Genomic DNA, 11,954 nt, shown 5'->3' with positions numbered 1-11,954 from the left:
TTTTTTTTTTTCTCTTTCATCTTCAATGCTTTAGTGAGTTCTTGCAGCTATCAGTCTTTTGACAGCTGCTGACACCATAAGTATTTGGAAAAGTGGGTCACCAGAAAAGAGACCCTGACCAGTTAAATTTATAAATATATCTTAAAGCTGATAACTCCCACCCAAACTTTTGCTCAAGTAGCTAACAGGAACAGAATCTGATTTACATGGAAGCTTTCTTTTGCTATAAACTAAAACAAACTGTGTGTCTGGTTCCCTGAGATCTGTTTTCCATAAACAGTGATAAAATGAACAATGGAAATAGCAATTCTTAGCTGAGGTGTAGCTCAGTCTAGAGCCCTTGGCTGGCATGCACAAGGCCCCGGGTTGGATCCTCAGCAGTACAAAAAAAATTTTTTTTAACTTTTTAACTAAAAATAAAAAAGGTCATTCTTGTAAGGCCTTTCATCCCTCATAGATGTGTCACTGCACTGAATTCAGCAAGTTGTAATGATCCCCAGGCAGGTGACCTGGGGGCTCCAAGGAGATCTCTGTTCCACAGAGTGGTGTTCATAAGGGCCCCACCTGGCTGGCCTGGTCCCCTCAGCCCCCATCACCCAGGCGGTGTCCAGGTGTGCTGCCAAGTAATGCCCGGTGAAGCTGAGGGGAGGAACAGGCAAGTGGCTGTTTTGTATTCTAGATTCCAGATTGCACTTTGAAACAGATCCACATGACTTCCCATCTTATGTGAGGTGAAGGATTCAAAAGAGCCAAAGGTAAAGACAGTCCCTGGGACCCTCATATCAGTACCACAGATTCATACTGCATGCATTGGCTAATCTAAAGCAGCTGCTGGATTTAATTGAGATCATTTTTTCCAAGAGGAGGATGAACCTCCCATGCGCACATGGTTCCTTCATTCTCCAGATACTTAGCAACAGAAATAAATATGTTTTCATTTAGGACGGAAATGCAGATGGTCTCCAAATGCCTGATAGTCTATCTCGTTAATCAAAGTCGGCAGGAGAGCAGTCTTGCTTCATACTTCTGGTCCAGAGTCGACCACCACCCTTCCAGAAGAGCCGTTTCCCTTCCAGAGCTGAGCGTCTCATAAAGGACGACGGGGTCAGAGGAAGGGGCCCCATATGCTGGCTCTGCACTTTGTACTCCTGGTCCCCTCCCGATGGTCCCCTCCATGCTCTCCAGCCATAACATCTGTATCGTGGAAACATAAATACAGTCAGCTACAGACTGTCGAAGTCATAAGCACATGCACTAAATAAACAGATATGTGAAATACAAAGAGGAAGATGGCAGGAGATCACCGCAGTGACACCTGCGATACATTTAAGGAGAGCAACAATTTGACAGAGATGGAGGAGGAAGATGAACGATGACTCCGGGGAGAGAAGACAATCACGTGCAGGAAGGAGCGAGCCGATGTGTTTCGCCAGAACATGAAACACCAGCGGGAGGATAAAGGCAGATTCAGAAGGACAGCACCTGACAGAGTCCAAGAGCTGGAATTTTTATTTAATATAAGAGACAGTTGGCAGTCACGGTGAGGAATCTGAAAAGAGAGGTGATGATACAAAAATCTGGTTAGATAAGTGAAATAATGGCCAACTGAGGGATATCATACAGTTATGTTTTCAAATGCTTTGGAAGAGTTTTTTAGTCGTGGGAAGTGTTTCATATCGTGAGAAGTGAAGAAGATGAATTGAAAGTTTTATCTATAAAATAATTTCAGTTATGTCACCTAGATTTAAACATACATAGAAAAAATTCTGGAAGAAAGCAGACTAAAAAGTGATCAGCGTTATCTCCGGGTAGTCAGAAAAGAGATTTTTTTTTTTTAAGTTGAAATACTCACATGTTCTACAAAGAATCGATCGTTTGAAAATCTAATGGTGATTCCATGCTATTTTGAAGCCTTTATCAAAGGAATCTGACTGGATGTCAGGTTAGAGTGGATGAGGCTGGATGGTGGCAGGTCAGTCCATAGAACGTGACACCATGTCCAGTCCCTCATACGACTCACATATAATAAGGACAATCCTTGTTTTCTTGTCAGGTTCTAAGGTAGGTGATAGAGTTGGTCAAGCAAACAGGAGTTGGAGCCTTGGTCTCATGCTGTGGAAGGCAAATAAAGAGAAAGAAATGGGGGCTCAGCTCAGAGGCAAAACAAAAAAGACACCATGAGGTTACAGGTTACACAGTCAGAGATAACAACAGAAACCAAATGTCAGAGGAAATATAAAAGTACTACCCATAATTCAATTGAAAATAGAGCCAGGAAAAATTTAATTCCCTGTGGTCCTTTCGTTTTAGGTATTCGTGGAATACAAAGTTAAGCCACAAGCTTTCCATTTGAAATAGCACTAGAGGAACGCTTAATGATTGTCTTACTGAGGACTTTAGTTTGCTGAATTTTTTTCTAATGTTAAATATTTCACCCATGCTCAAAAGTCTTGTCTTGATACCTCCAGTCTGCATCTAGCCGTCAACTAATGTATGTTTACTGAACACCTTCTGGGTACAAGTTATCAGCCCTAAAATCTAGTAGGAAAAAATACCTGACACTATAGAAAAGAAAAATATTCTGAGGCCTAGAAGACAAGGACAGGTATGTTACTCTGGGCACCTCAGGGATCTCCCTAGTAGCCTTCCGTTACCTGGCCCTGCACCCGCTCTGTGAACTCATTCACCATTACTTTCAGTATCCACCTCCACCAGGCTGCCTCTCTTCACAGCTGACCACACGCTGTATCAGTCAGGAATGCTTTCAGCTGTGCAGATCTGTATGCCTTGCACTATAAGGACAATCATTGTTTTCTTACCACGTTCAAAGTTAGGTGATATCAGAGTTGGTCAAGCAAGTAGGCGATTGTCACTGGGGTCTCAGGTTCTTCTTAGCATATATTAGCATGAATCATCCTCAACGTAATTTTTTTTTCTCCATGTGAGGTGTCTCATGGTAACAAGATGACTGCATCTTGTTCCAGGCATCATATAATGTTCCTATTTTGGAAGGAAAAGAAAAGAATAAGGCTAGCAAATTTTTTTTCCTTCAGTTTGTTTCTTTATCAAGAAAGCAAAAGCCTTCCCAGAAGGCAACACACTCCCCAGCCTAGACTTTATTGTATGTTTTCTTTGGCCAGCGGTGGATCACACCATTATCCTAAGCTGCAAGGAAGGCTGGTAAAATGGATATAAGCCTTCTGTGGTCTCTAGAACTGCACTGTCCAGTGTGGTGGCCATTAGACACAGGTGTCTCTGAGTACTTGAAATGTGATCAGTGCAACTGAGGCTCTGAGCTTCTGATTTTAATGACCTCAATTTAAGTTGTAAAATGGAGGCACTAAAAGCAATTTACTCACTACATACACCTTTAATTTGGGGGGGCAGGACTACAATTCACTTTACATTGAATGGCATATTATTATTATGACATGTGTCATTGTTTCTAGTATGATACATAAACATTTAATTGAGCAATTTTTCCAGTACGGATAGAAATATTAAAGGACAATACTTTTTTGGTACTCAATTTGGTCTTTGGAAAATCCTTAAGAATTTTTGCATTTCATAATTAGTCTCATCAAACAAATATAATAGATCAAGTGTTTCACTCTCAATACTTTGAAGATAACCATTCTTTTGTCTTCTTTATTTTCATTATTGTTACCGGAAAGTGTGCTACTGACATAAGTGACATTCCTTGGTCAGCATATTCATTTCCTGTGGCTCCTTTTAAGATCTTTTGTCTTTGGCGCTGCTAGTATCACTATGATGTCTAGGGAATAAATTTTATTTTTATTGTTCCTGATCAAGAACTACTGTGCTCCTGGATATCAAGATTCGTACATTTATTATTTCAGGAAAACGTAGGGCTGTTGCCCCTTCTAATGCTGCCTTTCCCCATTCTCTCTATTCGTAGCTTTGGAGACTCCTGTTATACATATGCTGGACCTAATGGTGCTCTCAAGATTCTGTCAGATCTCCTTCTGTCTCTCTCTGTGTCTCTCTCTGTCTCTGTCTCTCATTCTGTGTCTTTGCATCAAAAAGTGCCCGATCCAGATACTTACATATTTTTTCAATTACTTGAATTAATACATGCTTTAAAGCCGGCTTAAAATTTAGTGGAGACTCCTGTTATACATATGCTGGACCTAATGGTGCTCTCAAGATTCTGTCAGATCTCCTTCTGTCTCTCTCTGTGTCTCTCTCTGTCTCTGTCTCTCATTCTGTGTCTTTGCATCAAAAAGTGCCCGATCCAGATACTTACATATTTTTTCAATTACTTGAATTAATACATGCTTTAAAGCCGGCTTAAAATTTAGGTTTATATTCCTGCGATAACACAAAAGTGTGTGTGTGTGTGTGTGTGTGTGTGTGTGTGTGTGCTGAGACAGCTCATTACATCCTGTTCTAGATCTCCTTCTGTCTCTCTCTGTGTCTCTCTCTGTCTCTGTCTCTCATTCTGTGTCTTTGCATCAAAAAGTGCCCGATCCAGATACTTACATATTTTTTCAATTACTTGAATTAATACATGCTTTAAAGCCGGCTTAAAATTTAGGTTTATATTCCTGCGATAACACAAAAGTGTGTGTGTGTGTGTGTGTGTGTGTGTGTGTGTGTGTGCTGAGACAGCTCATTAGGCATCCTGTTCTAGCAATAACGTCTACTGTAGCCAACACTTGGTTCCTTTTCTTTCCATACCCACTGATCACTTCCTGACTAGCTGTATCATGCAGATGATCAGGCAATCTAGGGATCAGTAAAGGAGGCTCAGAATGGACAAAGATATCCAGACAAAATGCACCAAAATGCCAGAGAAGAAAACGTTAATGATCAAAAAAATTTACATACAACAGAGAGGTATGAAAATTGAAAACCATGTATTGTGAGTGCCAGTTAGGAGGTAATTGGTAAATGTTATGTTCAACCTTTATTTTTCATGGTGTTTATTGATTCTTTGTCAGCCACAGGATTATCAGAAAGTGTAGAAAATGGATACTCAAAAACAATTTTGTTTTGCAGTTCTAAAGATTGAAGCCAGGGCCTTGGTTGAGACTCAAAACTATTGAGTGATTGATTAATGGATTTTATTTTGGGGGGTGGGAAATACATGAAAATAACCTTCTAGTAACCATTATTTCTATGGAAGGACAAGAAGTAATGGATTCAAGAAACAAGAAAAGCAGTTTTAAATTGAAAGTAATTTGGAAAGGATATAAAATCTGAAAGTCAGACAGTTTGACCCAGAGCCAAATCTCCCAGGCAGTTTATAGTATCTTCTTCGGCAGTGGAGATGAATGGGCAGCTATTTAGAAGGATTAATTGGAAATCTCAAACTGTTCTTCCAAAAAATGCGCACTTGGCCCTCATAGCCTTCCAGTCCACTCTGGCCTGTTTCTCCTTATTCTAGTCCTGCACAGTGTTATTCACACCTGAGGCGTCAGAGAAGAGAAATTGTTTTTTTCAGATCCGTTACCTCTTTTGCAACTGACAAAGAGGTAATGATCCTTTCGGTACTTCCTCAACCAAAGACTAATGTGGCCAGTGCCCTCAGGAACAGGCTCTGTAATGGAAGGCCTCAGGATGCGCCTCCCCCAGGACTGTCACTAGATCACGTTTATTTGGTATGATTGCTATGTCTGTCAGTCCATCTGTCTAAGTAACTAGCTTTGGACAACGCAGAGGCATCTATCATGACTAGTTCTGTAACAGATTTGTGGATTAAATCAACCCAAGAAAGATGCTTCTTTCTTGACCTCAATTCCAGGAGACTCGAGTGATTTGGAAGAGAGATGGGGAACGGGGACAATGTCCTAGAATTATACATTGTAGGAATCGTACGCTGCTGGCTGCAAAGGTTGATTCTTACATCAGTTCTGAAATGAATTTTCCTGATCATTTGCTTTCTGTGCCATTTTTACTGTTTACTTTGTTGCTTGGCTTGCACTGGGCCAGAGCTTGACTTTGGTCCATGCGTCTGGAAAGCATAGTACAGTTTGCTCTCTTTCTACACATACTGCTCTCTTAATAAAAATGTTACTCTTTTCCCTTTAATGCAGAATGGTTGATCACAGCATTTAGTAACAGGGCCAAAGCTGATAATTTAGTTAAAATGCGTCACTTCTGCACCAGACTGGGAGCCCCATGACTCATAATTATAAGTTCAAAGACTGGTTGTTTGCAACAAGAGGAAGCCCAGCCAGAGGGGCTTTCAGCCTGCTCCGTCTTTGCATTCTTTATATCCAGAGAGCAATTATTGCCCAAAGCAATGCAGAGCTCGTTAGTGAACCCAGGGACAACAAGACTGCTCCCTGAGCTGGGCGGAGAGGCCAGTCCCTGCTACCAAGTGTACCAGCCACCAACAGTTAGTTCAGCCTGAGCCATCTGCCAGGAAGATTTTCTGCCACAGCTGAAGACCGATCCAAGTTTTTAAAGCAGATTAAATTTAGCTGCTTCTTCATCAGGCTACTTAACTTTTTAGCGCCCTTTTCTTCTTCTTCCTCTTCCTGCCATATAGCAGATGGGGGCCAATTAGGGCCCCATGCCCTTGGCATTGTTTTCCACAATCCATTTCTGCTCCAGGCATAAAGAAAAGACAGGATTTTTTTTTAAAGTGATCTATTAATGGAAATACTGAGAACGAAACTGTTCATGTGCTGCTGACACATGGAGAGAGCAGACAAAGAAAGCAGAAGACAGAACAGTAGGAGCTCTGAGGCCAGGAGGAAATGGGACAGAGCAGAGCATGACTTCCACCAGCTGCTGAGAGGGTGGGGAGCCCTCAGACGTCCCTGGTTCCTGGAAAATGGAAAGAAGGTACTGGATCCTAAGGGCACAATGGATAAGAGTGTGACAAGGCTGAGAGATGAGGGAAGGGCTTGGAAGAAGAGGGACCATGATCTGGAGGGACAGTGCTGCTGCAGGGACCCAAAGGAGGTCAGGGACACGATCTGAGCTGGGTTTTCTCAGTCAGACTCTCTTCTTCAATAAGAAAAAGACCATTTAAGCCTTTGCTTACCACCAGCCATCTGCCAGGCTCAAAGCTCCTTCCTCGGCGTTTGTCGACGTAGAATTTTTTATATATTTAACAAAATAGTCTTATTACAGCAGACTGGAAAACTCACAGGAGCACAGCCCAAATGCTGATCCATAAGCAGAAGCACTGTCCAGCTGTGGGTTTTGAGAAACAGTTTACCCTGATCTCTTTGAGATTTGCGACGCTGTCACACTTCTCGCTATCCCAGATCGTTGTCTCCTAAGGATGCAATGTGAGGGAGAGAAACAAGCATTTATCAAGGGCCTGCTGTGAACTAGGGATAATGTATATTTTTCCACATCAGTTCCTCTAATCTTCCACACAGCCTGTGAAGCAGACATCATTAGCCCCATTTTGCAGATGAGGACACCACCTATTCACAGGCTCGGGAACTGCAGACTCACCCATAGCAAGCACTTCCTTTACGGTGCCTGCTTCCCAAATCCTGAGCTACTCTATGATCAGACATCCTTTCCTCAGGAACCCCAGTCTCCACAAACTCATGTCAAGAGTTTGGACCCTTGCTTTCACTCAGTATCTCTTATTGACCACCTGACACGTGCCAGTCACAGGAAATGGTCACACCACACCTTCTAGAACCTTCTTTCAGTTAGGTTTCATTTAACAAAATACCCAGAACACTTTTCACTGCCTGATCATTCCCTTCTCACAGACTATAAATGCTCCTCGCCTGGCTTTTCTGGGTAGCAGGAGCCTTAACAATCTGTGTCAGTTAGTCTCACACGTCAAGCTGACTGGCTTCTGTGACTCCCGGAGAGGGGATTGGGTCGTGAGTGCACTAACCTCCTCATCAATGGGTACATGGCTGAATGGGCTCTTCAGAGGTGGGGCCTAGCTGGAGAAAATGGCTCATGAAGAAATAAACGAGGACTTCATCTGTTCCTGACCACTTCTCTCTAGCTTCTTCCTCTGTTCTCTGCTTCCTGGATACTCTGAGTTTAGCACTTTTCCTCTGTCATCAGCTTCCTGCCTTGGAGCCAGTCAAGTATGGATTTAAACCTCAGAAAACATAAGCCAAAATAAACTTCTCCTCCTGTAAGTGGCAGGTATCAGGTATTTTGTGCTAGCAGCGGGACAGCTGACTAATACAACATTCCAACTCCACAGCCGCTCCCACTCTTCTGCCACCACCACACACATACACACCCAGGTCTACTTATTTCCACTTCCCACAGGAAAGCCACAGACCAGAAGAATGAAGCAATGAGCTCACAAACCTAACAGTTCTTTTCCCTCAGAACTTCTGTCGGGGTGTCGGCTGGCTTGCTAGAAATCAAGAACTTTAATTTGGATATTCCCTACAGGAGGCTAGCCTACAGAAGTAATCCAGAATGCATCTGTGAAAATCACTTCTTCAGGGACGCCTTCCTCTGATCCCTTTCTATCCTTGTATTTTTTACCATCTGTCTTCACAGAGCTAATGAATAGTATATTTCTTTACTTCTCTTGTCTATGGCCTTCAGTAGAATGTAAATTCTCCCAAGGAAAGAAGGCTTTGTCTATCACTGTACTCCAAGCTCCAAACACAGGAACTGACATAGCATAGGCACCATAAATACTTGCTAAGATGATTAATTCAATGTGAAATAGCATTCATGCACCAAGACACTACTGCAGCCTTATTTACGTGGCACCTATATAAAACAATGTAAATGTCCAATCTTAGGGAATGGACTATAATGATGATGTATTACACAGCTCTAAAAAGTAATATTCATGCGTATTTAATGACTTATAAAAAAGATGATGAGATAGTATTAAGTAAAATATAAACATGCTACAAAATTGTGTGCACAGTTTCATCTGAACTAGATAGTAAAACTTCCTGAGAAGAACTAGGAGAGGGAAGGGGTTATGAGTGATTTCTTTTTCTTGCTTCTCTGCAGCACTCTGTATTTACCAGAATGTCTGCAAGGAGCAGCCTAGACCTTGATAATTAGAAAAAGTAAGATAATAACCTTTCCTGTGTTCTGCCTCATCAAGCAACTGACCCCATGTGGGAGTCAATATCTGTAGGACTTTCTTCCTGGGCTGGCTGCGTCTCTCTCTGAACTCCTAGAGGTCATTGTATTTAAAAAGAAATTCCCCAGAAACCTTCCCAAATGGCTTAATATCCCTGACTCCTGGGGAACTAACTGCTCCGTTGAGAAAGTGCAAGGCACATGTATTCATATTTGTATGCGGCAGCTGTTTCGGTTCCCTTCAGAAATAATTGTTTAGAGGCCTAAAATGCAAGAAATAAAAACAAATCATGACCACAAACCTGAAAACCTAGTGAGAAAGAGTGAAAGGCTCGGGGAAGCTGAGCCCAAACAGGTCCCTCTGACAACTCTGAACGTGGTATAAACAGAGGGACCGGTCCTGGGGTCAGAATCCTCACAGAGGAGCAGGCTGGCTCCATTTGCAAAGGCCTTTGTATGCAAGGGCCCCAGTCTGGGACCTATTCTCAGACCATCTTCCCACAGGACTGAAACTTTTCTCTTCCTTTCTCCCTTCCCTCAGCACTAGAGTAGGAGCGGTGCCAACATAGGTCAGCTTCCATTCTGGCGTCGGGAAGCTTTCGTTCTGTCCCATACATGTGTACCTGTGGTTTCAGATGAACCAGAGGGTAGGAGACCATTGGGGTGGGGTGGGTGGTGATGCATGAGCTGAACACAGAATAAGGAGTTGATAATCACAAAGATCCAAGGAAAGAACGTTCCAGACAGAGAAGCGGGCCGCACGTAGTAAGAGGCAGAGTTAGTATTGCCGTGCAAGGCCAGTAAACAGGAGGCAGGTACAGAGGAAACCTGGGCGGGGCACAAGGAGCAATGGCTGTCGGAGCCTGCTGGGCCAGGGTTGGGGTTCCCTCGGGTTTGGGGTTGCCATGGGAATCCCCTAGAGAATTTAAAGCAGACAGCGTGAAGCCGATTTTCAAAGAATGGCCAACGGGAGCTGCTGACGAAGCCGACGTCACAGTGGGCTCTCGGAGCCAAGGAGCAGCCTAGGACTTTTGCTTCAGCAAATGGTGCCCTTTACTAATATGGAAACACGTCGGGGATGCAGCGTGTAGAGATTGGGGAGGAGTATGAAATGTGGGGGATGCGTTTGAGATGTCAGTTAGACATGCGAGTAGAGATTTCAAGCGAAATCCCACGTTGGCCCTCAAAGGAGAGGGCAGGGCTGAAGATACACATTTTGGAGCCATTTGTACCTAAGACACAGCAAAGCCATGCGACTGAAATGACAAGAGGTGTGCCCAGGGCTGAGTCCTCCTGTGTATGTGAGCATCAGGAAGAGAAGCCAGAGGAGCAGGGAAATCAGGAGGGAGCAGTGTCCCGGGCTGATGGAGACCACATCGGGGTGACCCCATTGCCGGGTTCAGGCAAGAAAGAGTGTAACCACACGGGGCTCTTCAGTGCCAGCCAGGAAGTCACAAGTGTCACTGCCTCTCCCGGCCCTGGCCAGCACCAGTCACACACACCTCCCCAGCTGTACTGTTCTGCCGCTTACTTAGAAGTCACCTGAAATAAATACAGAGAGAAAAATGACTGCTGGCTTTGGTGACACTGAGGTCACTGGCCATCTTAAAGGGGCCGTGTCAATGGAACAGAAGGGAAACAGCACCACAGGACTGATTAGGAGAGAGTGGAGGGAAGGCTTTGGAAATGCTGAGTGTAGAAAAAGCTGTTGAGCATTTTTCTGCTAAAAGGGACCAGACAAGTGGAAAGATAAGTGGAAGATGAACCGGGTAAAGAGAGAATATTGTTAAAGGAGAGAGTATTTTCCCTGTGAGCATCTGAATGCCTTACTCTGCCCATCCCACTATAAGTAGATGTGATTTACTTCTCTTTAACCCGTGACATCAGAGCCTTTGGAAATGACTGTTTCGGCCTTCCAGGCTGTACAAATTCATATAAATCCATATCCGCATTCAACAAGGCGAACAGAAACGGTACAAGGAAGAGAGAAGGAAATCGCTCAGGCAAGGGAGAAGCCGTATGGGAAGACAGAGGGTAGGAGGCAAGGGCCATGACCCTTCGGTAAGAGGGTGGACACCTGTCCCGTTGTCAGCAGCTGGGAAGGCCAGGCCTCCGGGTCCATGTGAGTATGCACAGAGAGGCCGTAGCGGGGAGCCGGGGATGCCCCAGCCAGTCGCATCTGTTTTCTCCGTGAGATGAGGTTGCCCCTGTGGCATGGGCCTGGCTGCTGAAGCCGCCCTCCCTTCCTGCAGATTCTCCTGCTGGGTTACATATGCCTTGCACTCTAAACACCTCGCTGCAGGTAGGTTTGCAGATGACTCCTCATCGCTTACGATGGCAATTATAACTCATTTCTACACTCTCGCTTTTTATAGCATCTTCCATATTTATTCATTCCTGCTGTCAGAGACTTTTAAGTGAATGATTCATAGCTGCCATCTTCTGTGTTCTTTATTTTTATGATAAGATGTATACATAGAGCACTGCAGTGGGGATGTATCCGCAGTTTAAGGAAAACAGTTTCACCGGAGACAGCTCATCCTGACCCGTCCGTCAGTCAGACAAGGGTTGTTTGGAGTCTCCGCTGTGTTCCAGGCAGTGAGCTGGGAGCTGAAGTGCTTTGGAGATCTCATGGGCTGGTGGGGAGGTCATGGAAGCGCATCCCTAATTAAGTAGGCATCAATCTAAAATGGAGATGTGTACAAAGTGCCGCCTGCTCTTATTCACCCTAAGCCATAGGCACCATTATCTTCATTGTTTCAAGAAGCCTGAGACGCAGGACTACGGAAGTCACAGCCCAGTCCCTGTAGGTACTGATTGAAATCGGAAGTCAGACTCAAGTCTTCTGACTCCAAATTCTACCTCATTTCCAAACCGCTGAACAGGCGTGTCAGAACAGCCTGAGGTTTCCCGGAAGCAACTTCTCTGGTATCTGA

The 11,954-nt window shown here is 44.0% G+C and overlaps 1 protein-coding gene and 1 long non-coding RNA gene across 2 annotated transcripts in view; one reads left to right on the top strand and one right to left on the bottom strand.

The window, feature by feature from the left end:
- Kif6 (kinesin family member 6) overlaps positions 1 to 11,954 on the top strand; it is a 314,938-nt gene that overhangs the window by 225,152 nt on the left and 77,832 nt on the right. The window lies entirely within an intron of this gene.
- On the bottom strand, positions 2,043 to 7,245 carry LOC104872621. Its single transcript, XR_783232.1, has 3 exons — positions 7,019 to 7,245; positions 2,820 to 3,000; positions 2,043 to 2,112 (listed from the first exon to the last, which is right to left on the bottom strand). It is a non-coding gene; the product is annotated as an uncharacterized LOC104872621 (long non-coding RNA).

The sequence above is a fragment of the Fukomys damarensis genome, unplaced genomic scaffold, assembly GCF_012274545.1.
Source record: "Fukomys damarensis isolate Sample0158 unplaced genomic scaffold, DMR_v1.0_HiC HiC_scaffold_20, whole genome shotgun sequence".
NCBI lineage: Eukaryota > Metazoa > Chordata > Mammalia > Rodentia > Bathyergidae > Fukomys > Fukomys damarensis.
The sequence above is the reverse complement of the archived record's forward strand: the minus strand, read 5'-3'. Positions and strand labels throughout refer to the sequence as shown.